Consider the following 17,901-nt stretch of genomic DNA (forward strand, 5'->3'; position numbering starts at 1 on the left):
AACTAGAGAGTTTCTTTCTTCTTTCTTGTTTCCATATGATGTGTACTCTCCAGGGAGCACCTCTACCTTGTTATTTCTTCAGGCTCCTACTGACGATAGGGTCTTGATTTTGACGATTGTGGATCTTTCAAATTATATTTCAATAATAATTTACATTGTTATTATCATATTATCCTGTGCTCTTCTATATTCCCCCATCCCCCTTTTCCTTGGTATTCTCACCACCTACAATCTCCCTGAAACTAGTTTTCAAAAGTAGGCAAGTATGTCTCACTTTCATTGTTGCTCGATTTGGCTACAGCTGCTGAGGCTGCAGTGAGCCAAGACTGTTAGAAACTACACTCCCCAGAATGCATTGCAGGACCTCATTAAAAAACACAGGCAAATAAATGACAGTTGGAGGGAGGACAGGAGAGTCAGAGGAGAGAATCAATCAGAAGCAAAGTGCTTAGAAGTGGAGCTGGAGCCACTGAGAGGACCCCATTAGAGCTGGACTGTGTGTGCAGAGGAAAGATCCAGATTTACACAGCCTGCAGAAGCAGAGGAATGCTGTTAACAGAAGCTGCTGAAAAACACAAAGGGGGAGATGTGTCAAGCCTTGGATATAAAGTTGCTCAAAGTAACCAATCAGCATCTGTCATCTGTCATTTCAAAGATACTGATAAATAAATGGCAAAAGCGGATTGGTCACTTTGTCCAAAGTCTCCACTTTACCTCTCTCCAATGCTCAATTCATCTCTCCTAAAGTGAGGTGTTGTAGAGTTTGTGGGGGATTTTTATTGATACAGTGCACAAATGGATATGGATATAAAAACATCCAACACAATGAATATACAGTATAAATATACAGAAAGGATCTATAGAACAAAGAATGCTAGCATGTAATGAATGAAGTGATGGACACGCTGTGCAAGCAAAATAGACATCCTATGAAGCTATGGATCATTGCAGACCAACCTTAGATACCAAGAGGTATATGAGAAACACTGAGTGAGAAGTTGCGGAATCTGTGCCGGGAGCATAGAAATGTAACTCTCCCATATCTCAAAAAATCTGGCCACTCTGGATTCTTTAGCCTCTGACGCCTCCAGCCAATCCATTCCAAATAGATAAAATAATTTTTCTTGAAACAAAGAGAAAGGGGGCGCTCCAGGCTGCATCCAGACCTGTAAAATAGTTTTTTGGCAGCAGCACTCAATGCCAATAAAAGTTTACAACCACCCCTCGACACTCTGATTCTGTGGCAAAATTCCCAGAATGTCCCATGCTCAGAGGCGTCATTAGGGTTGGTGTCACCCGGTGTTGTAATGCATGGTGACCCCCCCACAAAAAAAAAAAAAAAAAAAGTCGGGACAAAGGTGTGCAGCTCCGCAAACTCTGCCCCCTTACCAGTCTAGCAGTCACACTGTGCTCCTCCCAGAATGCAAGGCACACCCGGTGGGCGTGATGATGCCACGCCCGATATTCTGGGTAGCAGTGCTTAAATTGGTCCTTGAGACGTGGTGGAACGACCCCCTCCCCCCTGACGATTTATCAAAAAAAGGACAGCGTGCGCCTAAGGCCTGTGGCACAAAAAAGGGACGTGATCTCGAAAGAAAGGGGCATGGTCACACAATACTATCCCCAATTCAAATGATGTCACACAGTAGCACAATCATATCCACATTACACCGCACATAGTGCTCCTGAGTCACATTACACCATAAAGTAGTGTCCCTTATTTATGTTCTGGCACACAGTAGTGCCCATTTTACACAACACCCGCATTATTGACCCTTATACACAATGCCAACAGTAGTAGTGCCCCTTATACAATGCCCACAGTAGTAGTGCCCCTTATTCAATGCCACCTGTAGTAGTGCCCCTCATGCAATGCCCCCTGTAGCTGTGCCCATTATGCAGTTCCCCCTTTAGTAGTGCCCCTGTAGTTGTGCCCAATATGCAATGCCCCCTGTATTAGAGCCCATTATGCAATGCCCCCTGTATTATAGCCCTTTATGCAATGCCTCCTGTATTAAAGGCCATTTTGCAATGCCTCCTGTATGAGAGCCCCTTACGCTGTGCCCCCAGTAGTGCCCCCTTATGCAGTGCCATCAGTAGTGCCCCTTATACAATACCCCCAGTAGCTCCTCTTATGCAGTGCCCCTTATACAATACCCCCAGTAGTGCCCCTTATGCAGTGCCATTATACAGTACCCCCAGTAGTGCTCTTATGCAATGCCTCCAGTAGTGCCTCCAGACAGTAGTGCCCCCTTATACAGTACCCCCAGTAGTGCCCTTATGCAATACCTCCAGTAGTGCCCCCTTATACAGTACCCCTAGTAGTGCTCTTATGCAGTGCCCCTTATACAATACCCCCAGTAGTGCTCTTATGCAATATTCCCAGTAGTGCCCCTTATACACTATCCCAGGAGCTCCCCTTATGCAGTGCCCCCAGTAGTGCCCTTTTACTGTGCCCCCTATACATTACCCCCAGTAGTGCCCCATATGCTGTGTCCCCAGTAGTGCCCTTATACTGTGCCCTCTATACAGTACCCCCAGTAGTGCCCCTATGCAGTGGCCCCAGAATGCCCCTTATGCTGTGCCCCCTCCACTGTGCATTACTACTTACCTTTCTTGAAGATGTCCAGGCTGGCTTGCACTAGAGGTGTCCGGGCGCGCTCATCTTCTCGGCGTGCCGCATGCTTGAAGACGTCACCGCGACCGGCGTCCACAGCGACACACAGGCACAGAGAGATGCTCTGTGCTTTGTGCCTATGTGTGGTATGTGTGGCTCTGGACGCCGGCCGCAGTGAGGGAATGAAGTGATCCCGGGGAAGGGGGCAGACGTCTCTGTGGATGGGGTGCGGCCCGCGGGTGAGTGTGCTGCTGTTTTTGGTGTCACCCCCTTGGAGGGTGACACCCGGTGGAGGCCGCACCCCCCGCACCACCCTTGTGACGCCACTGCCCATGCTGGATCAAAAGGCAAATAGTTAACTAGGCGGTCCAAAGCATACCGGCGGACTCGGAGCCAGAAGACTCTGACCAGGGGGTAGGCCCATAAACAATGGAAGAGGTCGGCATTACTTTCCTGACAACATGGGCATGCATGTGAGGATGAGGAACCCATGAAAAATCCATGATGTGGACTAATACTGTATATGTTTTATGATATATGTTTAAAAACAGCTCCCTATAGGAGCTAGCTAGAATAATACAACATAAGTCATACAAACTTTTAAGCAATACTTCAGTATAGTGAGATGTAGAAAGTAACGTATCCACTGAGGCAAGTCCGTCTGAAGTGTGTCATAATCCAAATTACTACGTAAGAACAAATAATGGCGAGAAATCGCCCCATACACTGGCGAGGGATCGGACAACAAAGTGTCAAGGGTGTTATCCCAATCCTGTACGGAAAAATGTCTAATAACCTGTTTTATATAATGCTGTGTCTGGTAATAGGAGAAAGGGAATGGAGCTACGAAAGGGAAGCAGTCGGGAAGCCGACGGACGTAATCCTGACCGCCGGCTTCCCTACTGTCTAATCCCGGCAAGGCACTAATGACAGGCGTCAATATCCCGACGCTGTCATTAGACCTACGCCGGGAGCCCGACACCTGGCTTACCAATTGAAGGTAAGCCGGGCGCACACAGCCGCGGGGGGGAGGTTTAGGTTAGGAGCTCCCGGGGGGATTTAGGGTTAGGCACCCCCCCGCGAGGTTAGGTTTAGGCTGGGGGAAGGGGGGGGTTAGGGTTAGGCACCCCCCAGGGGGAGTTAGGTTTAGGCTGCGGGGAAGGGGGGGTTAAGTTTAGGCACTTGGGGGGGGGTTAGGGTTAGGCACTCCTAAGGGAGGGTTAGGGTGGGGAATAAGGTTAGTTATACTTACCCTAAGGATGATCGGGATTTCCTCCTCTGTCGGGCTGCCGTTGTCGGGATTAGTCGCCTGATGGAACGTGAGGGGCCTCTTAAGGTTTTTATCTACTAGGCAACACACAGAGTGGATACCTCGTGATGCCCACATTGTGAAAGGAACTGCCGCTAAACCATGGTGGAACTCTGGATTGCGTAGCAATGGCAGAAAAAGAGATTTGTGTGCATTCAGACCTCATTTATGACGCAGTATATGCCACAGGCGATGCATAATCCAGAGAAGGGGATTTACCCGCTGGTATCTCCTGATCCAGGAGGTGTAAAAAGGAGACTAAATTACATTCTGTTAGGAAATTCTCTTCCAGGATTGAGTCTATATAAATGTTTGTACCATGTAACCAGTCATGGAGATGGCGTAACAACGCTGCATGATTACAGTGCGTAATATTATGAAGATTTATTCCGCCATTAAATCTGTTCTGTTTTAGTCTAATTAAACCTATTCTATGACGTTTATGATTCCAAATAAATTTACCAAAAACTGCATTTCGTTATTTGGTGTCTTCATATGAAAGTAATAATGGCAGGGATTGGAACAAATAAATCAATTTTGGGATTATAATCATTTTGAGTAACTCATCCTCCCCAAGTAAGAGAGCTGGAAGACGACTCCACCTATCCAGGTCTCCCACCAGAGCTGTGATAGCCAACAGGTGGCCATATACGGTGAGATTCAAAAGTTGGTCAGATCAGTTGTACGGTTTCAGATACAGGGCGATTTGTATTTAAAATGCAACTATTGCACATAGGACCATACGAATTGATCATCACATAATGTGTGTCAATTCCTACATGATCAGTTGAGATCTCTCTGCAAAACCATCTGATCTGCGATCCAAATAGATGACGGTGGGGACGCGCATCGGGGTCGCAGAAGACTCAAAATACAACTATTTTCAAATGATTGGTCTGTCCAACCTGTAGAAACTGCCCAAATCGTGTAATCAATCGTCCTGTGTATGGCCAGCATTAGAGATGTTAATATGGTAGAGAGAAGAGGGATTTTTAGTAATTTGTACACCTAAATATGTGAATCTCTTCTTAGCCCAAGTAAAAGGCATGGCAATGAGGGCATGCAAACTCAGGCCGTAGGTATAAGGCAATAGAGTTTTCTGAATTAACATGAAGCCCAGAAATATCTCCAATGTTTTTAAGTAACAACATCAGATGGGGTATGGAAACAGTAGGTTGAGATAGATAGAGGATCACATCGTCTGAGAATGCTGTGACCTTAATTTCCCTTGAGCCCGCCCTAATGCCCTGAATGTCGGAAGCCTGTTGAATTAAACAAAGGAGAGGGTCTAATGACAAATTGAAAAAGAGAGGGGATAATGGACAGCCCTGTCTCATGCCCCTATACATCCTCACCTCACCTCCCCGCAGTCCATATGGGGAACCATAAAAATAGCGAATTAACCCAATGAAGTCTTGTCCAAATGATCTTTGTGATAAAATTTTGTACAAATGTGACCAGAGGACAGTATCAAAGGCCTTATGGGTATCCAGACTAAGTAGCAAATTGGATGAGGAGGGAGCTTGGGAGGAAGCCATTGTAGCAGCAACAGCTAATCAAATTCCTTTTACTGAATGACGACCCTTGACAAAGCCAAGCTGATGAGAGGTCAGAAGATCTGGAAGATTGCATTCTATTGGTCATAATCTTAGCAAGAATTTTGAAATCCATATTGAGCAGGATTATCAGCCTATAAGAGGCTACTGATTGGGAGTCCTTATTAGGCTTGGGTAAGAAAATAGTTTGGGAACAATTAAAGGTAGGATAACTAGGAGCCTGTCTATGTATTAGGCAATATACTGTAGGGCTAATAAAATTGGGGACAGTGTCATAATATTTTTTAGTAATCACTAGTGAACCCGTCTAGGCCTGGGGCCTTGTGGGAGTGAACACCTGAAATAGTACTCATGAGTTCTTCCGTAGTTATGTCTTCTTCCAAATAACTTGTTTGATCAGTAGATAGTTTTGGGAGATGAGCCCTTGTCAACAGAGTATCCTGTAGAGTAACGTCTATCGGCCTGGAACTATAAAGCTGTTCATAATACGATTGAAATCGCAAAATAATAGCAGAGTTCTGGGTAATATATAATTGAACCCGTAGATTGATCTTCAAGGGTATGAATAAAACATTTCTCTTTTGTCTAGATCTAGCCAAGGTCACGTGTCTGTTTATAGTACAGTACAAAAGTTTTGTCACTAGGATTATCAACATACAACCGGAACACCGAGGCCATGGCCTCTTGTAAGGATTGATACCGGTTTTCTTCCTCCCTGCGTTTTTTTGCTATATAGCTAATAATATGACCTCTCATCACTGCTTTGGGTGTCTCCCGAAACAGGATCGGATCATCCCAATGGGCAATATTGTCATCCAGGAAGTCAATCCATTTAAGGTGTAGTTTTTATATTCCTCGGATTGTGACAGATAAGAAAGAAATCTCCAAAAGTGAGAGTATGTCGAGGAGAGGGATAATATGGGGACACACTAACCGGGGCATGGTCTGAGATTACAATATCTCCTAAAGACGCATTTTGGACAAAAGAAAACAAAGAGTCCTTTATTAATATGTAGTCAATTTGTGATAATGTACGATGGATTGCAGATAGGTGAGAATAAGATTGATCAGTAGGATTATGTATCGGCCAAGGGTCGACCAGACCATGAGACGCTTTAAATCTAGGAAGGTGTTGCCAAGCTGAATGGTGGAGTGAAGCTGGAGGGGGAGACTTATCCAATCGAGGATCATCTACTGTGTTAAAATCCCCATTAACTATTAGGCCAGGGGTCCCCCGATGAGCCAAAAAGTGGGACAATTCTAACAAGATTGCTGAGGGGTTATTAGGGGTGTATATATTCAACAACGTATATTTTGTATTAGAGTCAGTTAAATATAACTGTAATTCTGAGTAGCTGAGCACTAAAAGAAAAATCTTAATTATCGGTAGATATAATTATAACCCTCAATACAGAGTGTCATAAAAGACTGTCACAGTAAATCAGACAACAAGGCAATAAATAGACTCAAGACATGCAATTAAGATTTCAATAGAGCATAGCACGTATATTACGTGATAGAAAAGAGCAAACTACTTGGCATGAAAGTAAAAAACAAAAGATTGTAACTGTAAGCAATATATAAGAGTATATAATTATCTAAATACTCCCACTAGAGGGCCCAAATAACTAGGCGATATATTGACTCACTAATTAGAAATCAACATATATAATTACATTTTGCCCTATCAGTAACCCTTGATGCAGGACAATTACAGCAATAAAATGAGCAATATAAGTCTGTTACAAGTTGTAGTCGAGCTCCGGCTCCCAGGTATCAGTGGTAAATTATCAGCCCCATGTAAAATACAAATGAAAGGCAGGAGCCTAGGCCATTAACAAAGATCCAAAGGACCAGCTTGGGTATATAGAATGGTTTTAGCTTAATTCAAGAAGCAAAATTCGTTCTCCAGATAGGTCCACCTTATTAGTTTAGTCCAAAAGAAGTAAAGTCTTCTGACCCCCCTGAGAAAATGAGTATCCCCTTTAAAGAAGATTAGAGAGGAATGAAAGTAGGGAGAAGGCAGTAAGGAAGATAGCAAGACAAAGTCTGGGGTACAGGGAGAGACACAAGGGTGAGGTACAGAAGGGGTAAAGTGCGATACAACAAACAGGGGAGAGACACAGAACACTAGAATCGACTCCGCAACAGGGCAAAGGAGGGTCACGTAGCAGGCACACCAGTCCGAGCAGCTATGGAACCAACATGACCAGCAGTCAGGACAAGTAGCTCCTGTTGATAGAACGGAGGGCTTCCAGCCTGGCAAACACTTTCGACAGGTAACCCGGTAATGTGCTCAGCGGTAGCCTTCAAATCGCTAGAGCCTGTGGGGGCAACAGGAGCCTGGCAGTCTCACCGGCAATCAGGAAACCCCGCTGTTCACAGGGTATGGTGTGGGAGTCCCCAGGGAGAGTCCTGTAGCGGGCAGGTGTTGAGGTCAGCAGAGGCGGCAAAGGGAGCCAGGGAGCATGCAATGAATAAAGGCAGAACCGAGCCACGGTGGGGGGTCACCGCTAATATGACCAAGCTGGTGGTGGTATGACCTCAGGGGAGTGTCGGGCCCCAGCAATCTACCAGGGACTGTGTCAGGTCCCTCCAAGCATGATAATGGGCAAGCCCAAATCCTGCAGGCCACCTCAGCTGTGCCCTGGTTCAAGGGGGAAATGATCACTGCAGTTCTCCGGTCCAGGCTCCGGTGCGAAGGTCGCTGAGTAAGTGGGGTCACTTTCCCCTCAGAACAGGAGAGGAGATAAGGGTAAGTCCCGAATAGCGCCGGCATCAGGATCGGGTCCCGTAAGCAGTTAGGATACCTAGCGTGGGCAATTCTACTGCAACTTGGCCGGACTCCGGGGATGAGAAAACGGCCACTGTTCTGTTGTAGAAATAGAAGTATCTTTCTGGTCCAGCCAGTCTCCACCAGCTCAAGTTGCCCCTAGAGAGTGGGATAACCAAGTTTAAATCCATGGATGGCAGTGGATAAATTCAGTGCAGAATGGAGCCAGCTTAAAATGCGGCCATCTTGAATGCCCCGACCCCGGAAGTCCTGCAGAGTTTGTATTTATAAGACATAGAGGCAGAGACTTTGTAATCTTCTACAGCCACAGGAGACAAGCTGCTGAGAAATAGTCTACCAGGGACCACAACAGTCAGGTGTCTGCTGTATCTCGTCTGGGAGACGTGTGTCTGTGATGACAGAACTGTGCCCATTTCAGTAGTAAAGGGCCCCACTCTGCTTACTTCAAATTAGCCCAGGCTGCTGACATTCAAAAGACCTGTTTATCACTTTAAAGTCATTTGCACCAGTGTCGGGGTGTGGCTTGGCACAGTATAGAGCAGCAGCGTGTTGCTGTAGTTCCCGCGAACCATCTTATCCATCCTGATCCCCTGGTGGTCTAGGGTTGGCATCTTACCTGCGCCGGCGGCTGTGTGTTTGTGCTGTGTAGCGCTGACCGAACTCCATCCGGTCAGTGCTACACACGCGGTGCAGCTGTGTCACAGAGACACAGTCTGCACTGCGGCCCGCATGGTATGCAGCTGAGGCGCCCTTCACTATGTGGCGCCTTACGCAGCTGCGTACCATGAGTAACAGGAGAACCGGCCCTGGCCACACGTCTAAATTTAGTTAATACTTCACTTATTCACCTTGACCAGACTGGGTTTATGCTGGGGAAGTCTACGGTCCAGACTCTTCGTAGATTGTTATATCACCTGCAGAGGAGAGATGTATTCGGGGAGGAGGCTCTGGTGGTGTCTCTGGATGCCGCCAAGGCCTTTGACTCGGTAGAATGGAGCTACCTGTGGGCTGTACTTCGTAAATTTGCCTTTGGACCCCGTTTTATACACTGGATTCAGCTCCTGTATTCTTCTCTGGCAGCTAGGGTGTCTGTCAATGGATATACTGCATGTCAGCTCCTTTTCCTTTAATGAGGGGGGCTCGTCAGGGTTGCCCGTTGTCCCCTGCCCTTTTTGCTATGTCTGTAGAGCCATTGGCCTGTTCTTTTGTCTTTTTTTAAATCCAATAAATTTTTATTGTATTTTACTTTTGGTACATAAAAGAACAACAATAGAGCAATTGTAAACATTACAATATTACTATTAAACACTAAAACAACAATGCAAATAAAGAAATGACAATTAAATACATGTGTGATTTCTCTTCTGTCTATACAAATATCACTGTGCATCTCATCTCCACCGCATATGGAACTTTTAGGAAATAGATTTTACTGTCACAAATACACATAGTAATGTCAACACATACAACACTACAATTAAATTACTGTACAACTATTTTTATAATTTGGAATTATCCAATATATGGGCAAGGATTTACCACCCCCGACTGGTTATATGGAGAATCCAACCATCTATCCCATACTCTATAGTATTTCTTTTTTTTTTTTTATAAACTCTTTTTATTGAGCAAATCACAAAGAAAACAGTACAATCCAATATTCAAAAAACAAGGTACAGCACACGCTTTTGACGTATCCTGGTTAAAGGTTTATATTACATACAACAACCGGCCCACAGTTTTTGCCTATTTGCAATCAGCATATTGCTACAAGAACACTATATCTCTGAATATCCTGCCGACAGTTCTTGCCCACCTGTAATATATGGTGTCTGGATAATACATCTATTGAAGATACACATCTCAATTACTATAGTGGTGTCTATGCCAGACCAGAACTTTTAGTCTTGAAAACCCAGCCTCAAGTTATTGCCCACCAGCTGGTTAATTGAAGCAGACTGTAGTATATAAATGTAGAGAGCCGTTACATCAAACGACATCTCATACATAATCAATCCAATTTTGAACACACAGCCCCAAGTTTTTGCTAACCAGTTTTGTTACTGATCACCGACATATTTGAGATACGGGACTACGGATAGTTACCTACTATCGCATTGATATTTATAGATTAGATCTATCACCACAGAGCGCTTTATCTGATTATTGCATATATCTGTTTAGGAAGTGGGGACACTTCCAGAGAGAGCTGCTAGTGGTAGACAAACACCTCTCCACCTATGAGCGCCAATTGCTCTATGTTGTTTTGTTTTTAAGGTACAGCACATAACATAATTTTATAATGGAAACTGTACTATTTCAGAACAATAATATAATATAATAGAAGATTTTCTCGTTTTAAGAAAATAAGGAATATAGAAGCAAGAGAAATATCTTGCAGCAACGGTGTGGCAGACCGTTTAAAAATAGAGAAAAAAAAAAAAAAAGGAGAAAAAAGGAAAAGACTTTAGGAAAGACAAAGAAGAATAAGAGGAGAAGAGGATGGGCGGACTCCATATAGAATTACTCTTTTTCAATGTAAACATAATAGAGAAAAAATATAAAAGGAAAATTTAAAAGGAAAATTTTGTTGTTAAATGGAGAGGTAACATTTTGGTATGTCAGCCAAGGGGACCAAATTTTATCAAAGGTTTTGGATGTATTACGTAATAAACCTGTCATGTATTCCATCTTGTATATATACCAGATACGTGATAATATTGCCTGCATTGGAGAGGGATAGGGTTTTTTCCAATTGCTGCAATTTGGCAGGTCATAGCAGATACTATGTGTCGGAATAACCTATTCTGAGACCGGGACAGAGAAGGCAGATCCAAGGGAAGTAGAAAATGCAGAGGATCATAGGGAATCGTAATCTCGAAAAGGTGTGAGAGGAGATCGATAACCTCCTGCCAAATACTAGCTAATTTGGGACAAGACCACCAGATGTGCAAAAAGCTGCCCTCTCCACCGCAACCCCTCCAGCATCTATCTGAAGCATCGGGAAACATTACTTGTAGCCGCGATGGAACATAATACCATCGGTAAAGAAATTTATAAATATTTTCCTTAATTTTGACGCAAATAGAACCGGTGGCAGCGTTGTCCCAGATCTCCGTCCAATCCTCAGCATCTATAGAGTGTCCCAAATCTCGTTCCCACGCTAACTCATGAGGGTCCCGATTGGAGCTTACTTCCCCTAGTAAGGAGTAAATAGTAGAAATAAGACCCCTAGTGGAGGGTCGTCTCCAACATAAAGACTCAAAAGAAGTAAAAGATCTGCTAATCAGAATCAAGCTAATTTTGGATTGGAAATGTCTAATTTGTAGGAACCGAAAAAAATCTTTGGATGGAATTGCCACTCTATCCCGGATTTCAGAAAATTGTGGGAAATTAGTATCTATAGTGATATCATTTACATAATAGATATTGCTCGATGACCAGGAAGTAAAAGATGACTTGCATAATCCAGGAGGAAAAGCTGGATTATGAAGTAGTGGTATCAAAGGGGACGGGGCTGGAGCTAACTTAAAACATCTATTGGCTAAATCCCAAACTGCTAAAGAACGAGAAATTACTGGGTGAGAAGAAACTGTCCGGGGGCGATGAATCTTAGGTAGCCACAAGAGGGAGGATACAGTGGCCAGTCCCAGCTCCTCGGCCTCGATAGCCACCCAGACCTTCCCTGCAGGGAAGGTACACCACTGAGCACAATGAGAGAGCTGCGCAGCGTAATAATATTTTTTAAAATCGGGAATACCCAGACCCCAACCCCTGGAAGGCCGCTGAAGCAACTTTAGTCTAATCCGCGGGCGTTTCCGTTTCCATATTATTTATGCCAGGTACAAGGGAGCATGGCCTCTAGGGTTTGCTTTAGGGTAACAGGGATATAGAAATCAAGAACTTCAGTCTTGGTAACATTAGTTTTATAACCCGAGTGCTGGGAATATGAATTTATTTCCTCTAAAAGTGAATTTAGGGATTGGGCTGGGTCAGTGAGAGAATCTAAAATATCGTCGGCATATAATGCAATTTTATATTCAGAGGGGCCAGTGGATACTCCCGAGATAGTTCTATTACAACGGATCCTTGCCGCCAGGGGCTCCATAATAAGAGCAAATATTAAGGGAGAGAGGTGACAACTGTGCCAAGTACCGTTAGTGATTCCAAAACTGGAGGAGTAGACACCATTAACCGAAACTCGTGCTGTGGGGGAACGGTAAAGTGCCGCAACGCCATCTAAAAATTTGCCTGAAAATCCCATTTTGTCTAGGACAGCGAATATGAAGGGCCAGGAAATGCAGTCGAAGGCCTTCTCCGCGTCTAGAGCTAAAATCAGAGAAGGAAGTTTCCTTTTATGAATAGAATGTATCAGATCAATGGCCTGTCTGGTGTTGTCCGATGCCTGATGTCCAGGTATAAACCCGACCTGATCCGGATGTATCAAATAAGAAAGCAAAGGAGCTAACCGAGTCGCTAAGATTTTAGCATAAATTTTCAGGTCGACGTTTAATAATGAAATCGGTCTATAGTTAATACAATGAGTAGGATCACGATCAGGTTTAGGAATCACTACAATATCGGCCCGAGTTGTATCAGGAGCAAAAGAAGCACCCTCCAAAATATCATTAAATAGAGATGTAAGATGTGGGGCAAGTTCCTTTGTAAACAGTTTATAATACTGGGCTGTAAACCCATCAGGGCCTGGGGCGGCAGAGGAACGTATTGATCTAATAGCAGCTATTGTTTCTTCATCTGAGATACGGTCGTTGAGAATAGATAGTTGGGATTCTGAGAGCCTGGGTAGGGAAGTAGAGGACAAATATGAACGCACCCCCTCGGCTCCAGCAGAAGTGGGATAGGAAGATTCTGATAAATTATAAAGAGAACTATAAAAGGTCCGAAATTCCTCAGCCATAACTTCAGGATCATAGGTAAAAGAACCGGAAGACGGAGAGTGTAATTTGTCTATCGCACCTAATGCTTGTCTGCGACGCAGTTTATTGGCTAATAAAGAATCAATTTTGTCAGATTTATCATAAAAGCGTTGATGAAGTTTTTGCAAGATAAGCGCAGCGCGGTGAGACAGAAGGGCATTAAGCTGACCTCGTAGTTTCTCAATTTGGGTTAGCACGGAGGCGCTAGGGGATGTTTTATGTTGAATCAACAGTACTGAGATTTGTGACTCAAGGGAATGAATTTCTTGTGCAGCCGCTTTCCTAACCGCTGAGGTTTTAGAAATGAGAAAACCCCATATAGTAGCCTTATGGGCTTCCCAGAGGATACTAGGGGTAATATCAGGGGAGGTATTCTCCTCAAAGTAGCGGGTCATTGACAATTTTATTTCTAGCAGAGCGGGGGGATGTTGTAAAAGGGAGTCATCAAGACGCCAGTTACGCTTTCCACGAGGAGAGCGATGTACATCTAAAAGAATATAGACACCTGCATGGTCTGTCCATGTAAAGGGGGAAATACCGGCTTCCGTAACTAGAGAGGTAATAGTGGAGGAAATGTGGATCATATGTATCCTGGAATAATGTTGGTGTGGAGCTGAAAAATGAGTATAGTCCCTGCTGTGAGGATGTTTAATATTATACAAATAATAACTACGTATGTCGCGGAGAACCAAAGGGGGAGGACTTTTCCTCCTAGCAAACTTCAAAAAGAACATTGTAGGGAGCTTTAACCCTATTATAAAGAGAATATACACCAGGGAGTGACCGAACAGTTCAAGTGGGGTCACAGTCCTTAGTATGGTGACGGGACACCCTGGTCCAGTCCGGTGAAGGAGGTTGGGAGCGTTGAGGTTTGGGAGAGGCTGCAGCAGTCACCGGATCAGAAGTTGGCATTGGAAGAAGATTAAGCTTGGCTAATAAATCTTGACCTTGAGTGAGGGTCTTGACACTATGCACAGTGTTGTTTGCTGAAACCTGAAGCATAAAGGGGAATCCCCAGCGATATCGGATTTGATGCTGCCGTAGAATCTTAGTGACTGGCTGAAGATCCCGCCGTTTCTGAATAGTAGAGGGAGCCAGGTCCTGGAAGATTTTTAACTGCATATCTTGGAAAGGTATCACTGGAGAGTCTCGAGTAGCTAACAAGATCCGCTCCTTTGAACGAAAATAGTGCAGGCGAACTATAACATCTGTAGGAGGTTGAGTAGGAGAGGGCTTCGATCGGAGTGCTCTATAGGCTCTATCACACAAACAATCTTCATTTGTAAGATCTGGAACTAAGTGTTGGAAAAAGTCTTTTAGAAATGACGGTAAGGAGGGGCCTGATTCTGCTAAATTACGGATACGTAAGTTGTTGCGACGAGAACGATTCTCTTGGTCCTCTTGTCTTTCTTTGGGTGTCTCCACCTCATCATGAAGTCTAGAGAGTTCTTTATCAAGACGGTTTTGGGAACGGCATAAGTCGTCCAATTTAGATTCCAGCGCATCCGTTCTGTTGCCAAGAGATGTCAATTCTGATTTAAATTCTGTTATAGCTTTTGACAGATCTTGCTTGAAAGCAGATTGAACTCCCTCCAACAAACCAGTCATAACCGCCTGAATTTGAGGATCAATACCAGCTTCGGATGAGCATGGGGAGGAGGGGGATTCTGGGGGTAATGACGAACTCTGAGAACCCTTGGATTTAGATCCGAAGAAATTTGCAGAGGATGGTGGAGGTTTCTTACCTCTCTGCGACATAGTGAAATAATAATATTAAAAAAAAACAAAAAAAACTATAGTATGAAAAGTGAGACACAGGGCTCTACAATAATAGTCCAGGCAAGTTGGGTGACAATATTAAGCGAACATCTTTAACTCCAGAGATGCACCATCCAGGAGAATCTTAGCCTCAGACAAAAGAGTGTGGGAGGCTGGCAGAAAATATAATAGCAAATGGAGGTACACTGATTGTGGCTGCAATTGGATCTTGACGTAATGGGTTAAACGGCTAGTGAAAATAAGCTGGGTATATACAGATAATTATACAGGAGCTCCAAACACAGAGAACACTTGCACATGAGAAGCATATGTACACTTTCTTTACAATATATGTGGGGCAAAGCACAACTCCAGCAAAAATAGACTCAGTGTTTATTGGGTACAAAGAAGGGAAAACACTGCAGAGTAACAGCTATATGGCAGGAGCTGATCTGCAGGCTTGATCCTGCAAGGGTTAAAACTTTAGCTCACAGGAGGGCAGCCTTTGAGCAACTGAAAAAATATAGAAAGGGCCAGGGAACCACCTGCACTGTAGATGTGTCTGTACAGCCAGGGATATATATCTGGGCAGAGCAGAGCTTTGTACTTAGCTTCTGGAGTGATCTCCGGCTCCCTCACCGCTTCCAGGCTGAGCAGGGGATTTCAAGATGGCGGCGGGCACTCCCTTTCTACAGGCGCTGGCCAGCGCCAGGCGCCCATACAGGTCCGGATGGAGTGCAAACGGATGGGTCCCTCTGGATGCCTCCGCAGCCGCGTCAACCCGGGGGATCTCAGCAGAGGAGAGTCGCGACTCCGGCGGGCCCGCGATCCACGATCCGCCATGGAAATTTAGGTCCCGGCTTCAAGTGGGAAAGATAGGCCACAGCCTGCAGGAAGGTAGGAGACCTTACCCGGCTCCGTAGCTCTACCCCCGCGATGTCCACTGGAGCTGGGCAGTGACAGGGAGCTCGTAGGGGACACTGACGCCAATTTCAGCCAGGTAAAGGTGGTGCTTTACTGCCTCTTTGCCAGGAGCCCCTAGCATGCACGACTTCTCTAGATGGCTGTCAAGCCACACCCCCCCTACTCTATAGTATTTCAGTATTATATCCATAGCGGTTTAGACATATTTTTCATGTGCGGCAACAGCTCCAACCAGAGATATCCAGGTATCAAGGTTTGGACCAGAAGATGCCATCCAATCTCTTGCTATACATACTTTAGCAAGCGTGCAAAGGTTATTAGTGTAGCGCACAACAGGCTTGTCAATAATGCCTGCATCTATTACAGCCGGAACACATGCCGCAGGGGTAAGAATATCCTGAGGTACACCTGTAGAGACAATAACCCTGATCACGCTGTGCCAAAACGAATTCACTATAGGACATAACCATAACAAATGCCAGAAATTACCATCTGAGGAGTTGCATTTGGGACATTTTAAGTCCGTTCTAACCCCTATTCTCAATAACCGGACGGGTGTCATATATACCCTATGTAATATAAAATATTGTATTTGCTGATACCTTACAGACATACACATTATGCCACACAGTAGTGCTATTTAACACAATAATGCCTCCCCCAGTAACTAACCTCCCTGTGTCTCGCCATCAGCTTCTCACCTCCCCATGTGCCATCAGCAGCCAGCAGGTGTGGATTTGGGGCTGGGCCGCCAGCTAATTACAGTGGGCACACTGGCAGGCGGCAGCAGACATGGACAGACAGTGCCAGTGCAATTTGAATCTGGCACCTGTTACGAGCCCCAATCGGAGCTCGCAGACCTGCAGCCAATCAGGAGCCGCCACTGCTGATTGGCCAACGGCCCATGAGCTCTGATTGCCTTGCGACCGGCGGCGATGTCTCTCCATGTCTACCTGCCGGTGCGCCAGCCGTAATCAGTTGGTGGGCAGCACCATATCAACACTGCTGCTACCTGGGACCCCTCGACGGCCCTTACTGGACCGGCCCACCTTGTTTGCGTGACTGGGCACAGGGGGAGCAGCAGGCCAGAGGCAGCTCGGCACCATAGCAGCCGCACCCCTTGCACCCACAGTAGTTACGCCACTGTATGCATGCATGTTAGCTAACAATGGGGACCTTTTCAGGATCAATGGATTGGGCTTATAGGCGAGGACAATGTAAACCAATAAAGGTTGCAGGTGTACTTCAGGGTCCAGTCTTCAATCCGAGCAATGCTGTGTATCCCAGCTAGTTGATAATAATTTTACTTAAAACTTAAGTGTGACCAAGAAAAAAAGTTTTGTTTCTTGCTCTTTGCACCCTATTATGGGCTGTGAGAGAAATAATAAAAGTAGACAGTGCAGGGACAATGAATAGGGGTAGACAGGGGGGGCAGAGAGACTATAAAGATAAAGCGGGGCATCAGGGTGAGAGAGAATTGGTGCAAATGGGAGAATTGAAGGTGACTAGGGTGAGAGAATAGGGGTGCAGAGAGGGTGAGTAAGAGAGAACATTTACGTGAAGGGGGGCATGAGGTGCCAATGGGAAGAGAGAGGAAGGGGGGACAGGACATTGAGAAATGGAAAGTAGAGGAAGAGAAGGGAGAAAAAAAACCTGCAACTGTTTCCACAAAAGTTAGCGGCCTGGCAAATAACTGGTCCAAAGTACTAGTAATACAATACATAAAATGCTCTAATTCAGAGTTAGGCAATTTGTTGCTTTCCAGCTGTGGTGCACTACATGTGCTATAGTTGCACAACAGCAGAAAAGACAAAGGTAACCTAAGCCTGGTTAACTTATATAAAAGTCATGTCTGTCGTGAGTTTGGGTACCTTGTTGTCTAAACCACATAGTGCAGCAACAACAACATTGTCGACACAGGACGTAAAAATCAATACATCAGCTACACAGATCAACTGTTCTGCATTTCTCTGGGCTATAATGGAGTATAAGTAGCAAATTATAAA

Source organism: Taudactylus pleione, unplaced genomic scaffold, assembly GCF_031769625.1.
Source record: "Taudactylus pleione unplaced genomic scaffold, aTauple2 ptg000069l, whole genome shotgun sequence".
NCBI lineage: Eukaryota > Metazoa > Chordata > Amphibia > Anura > Myobatrachidae > Taudactylus > Taudactylus pleione.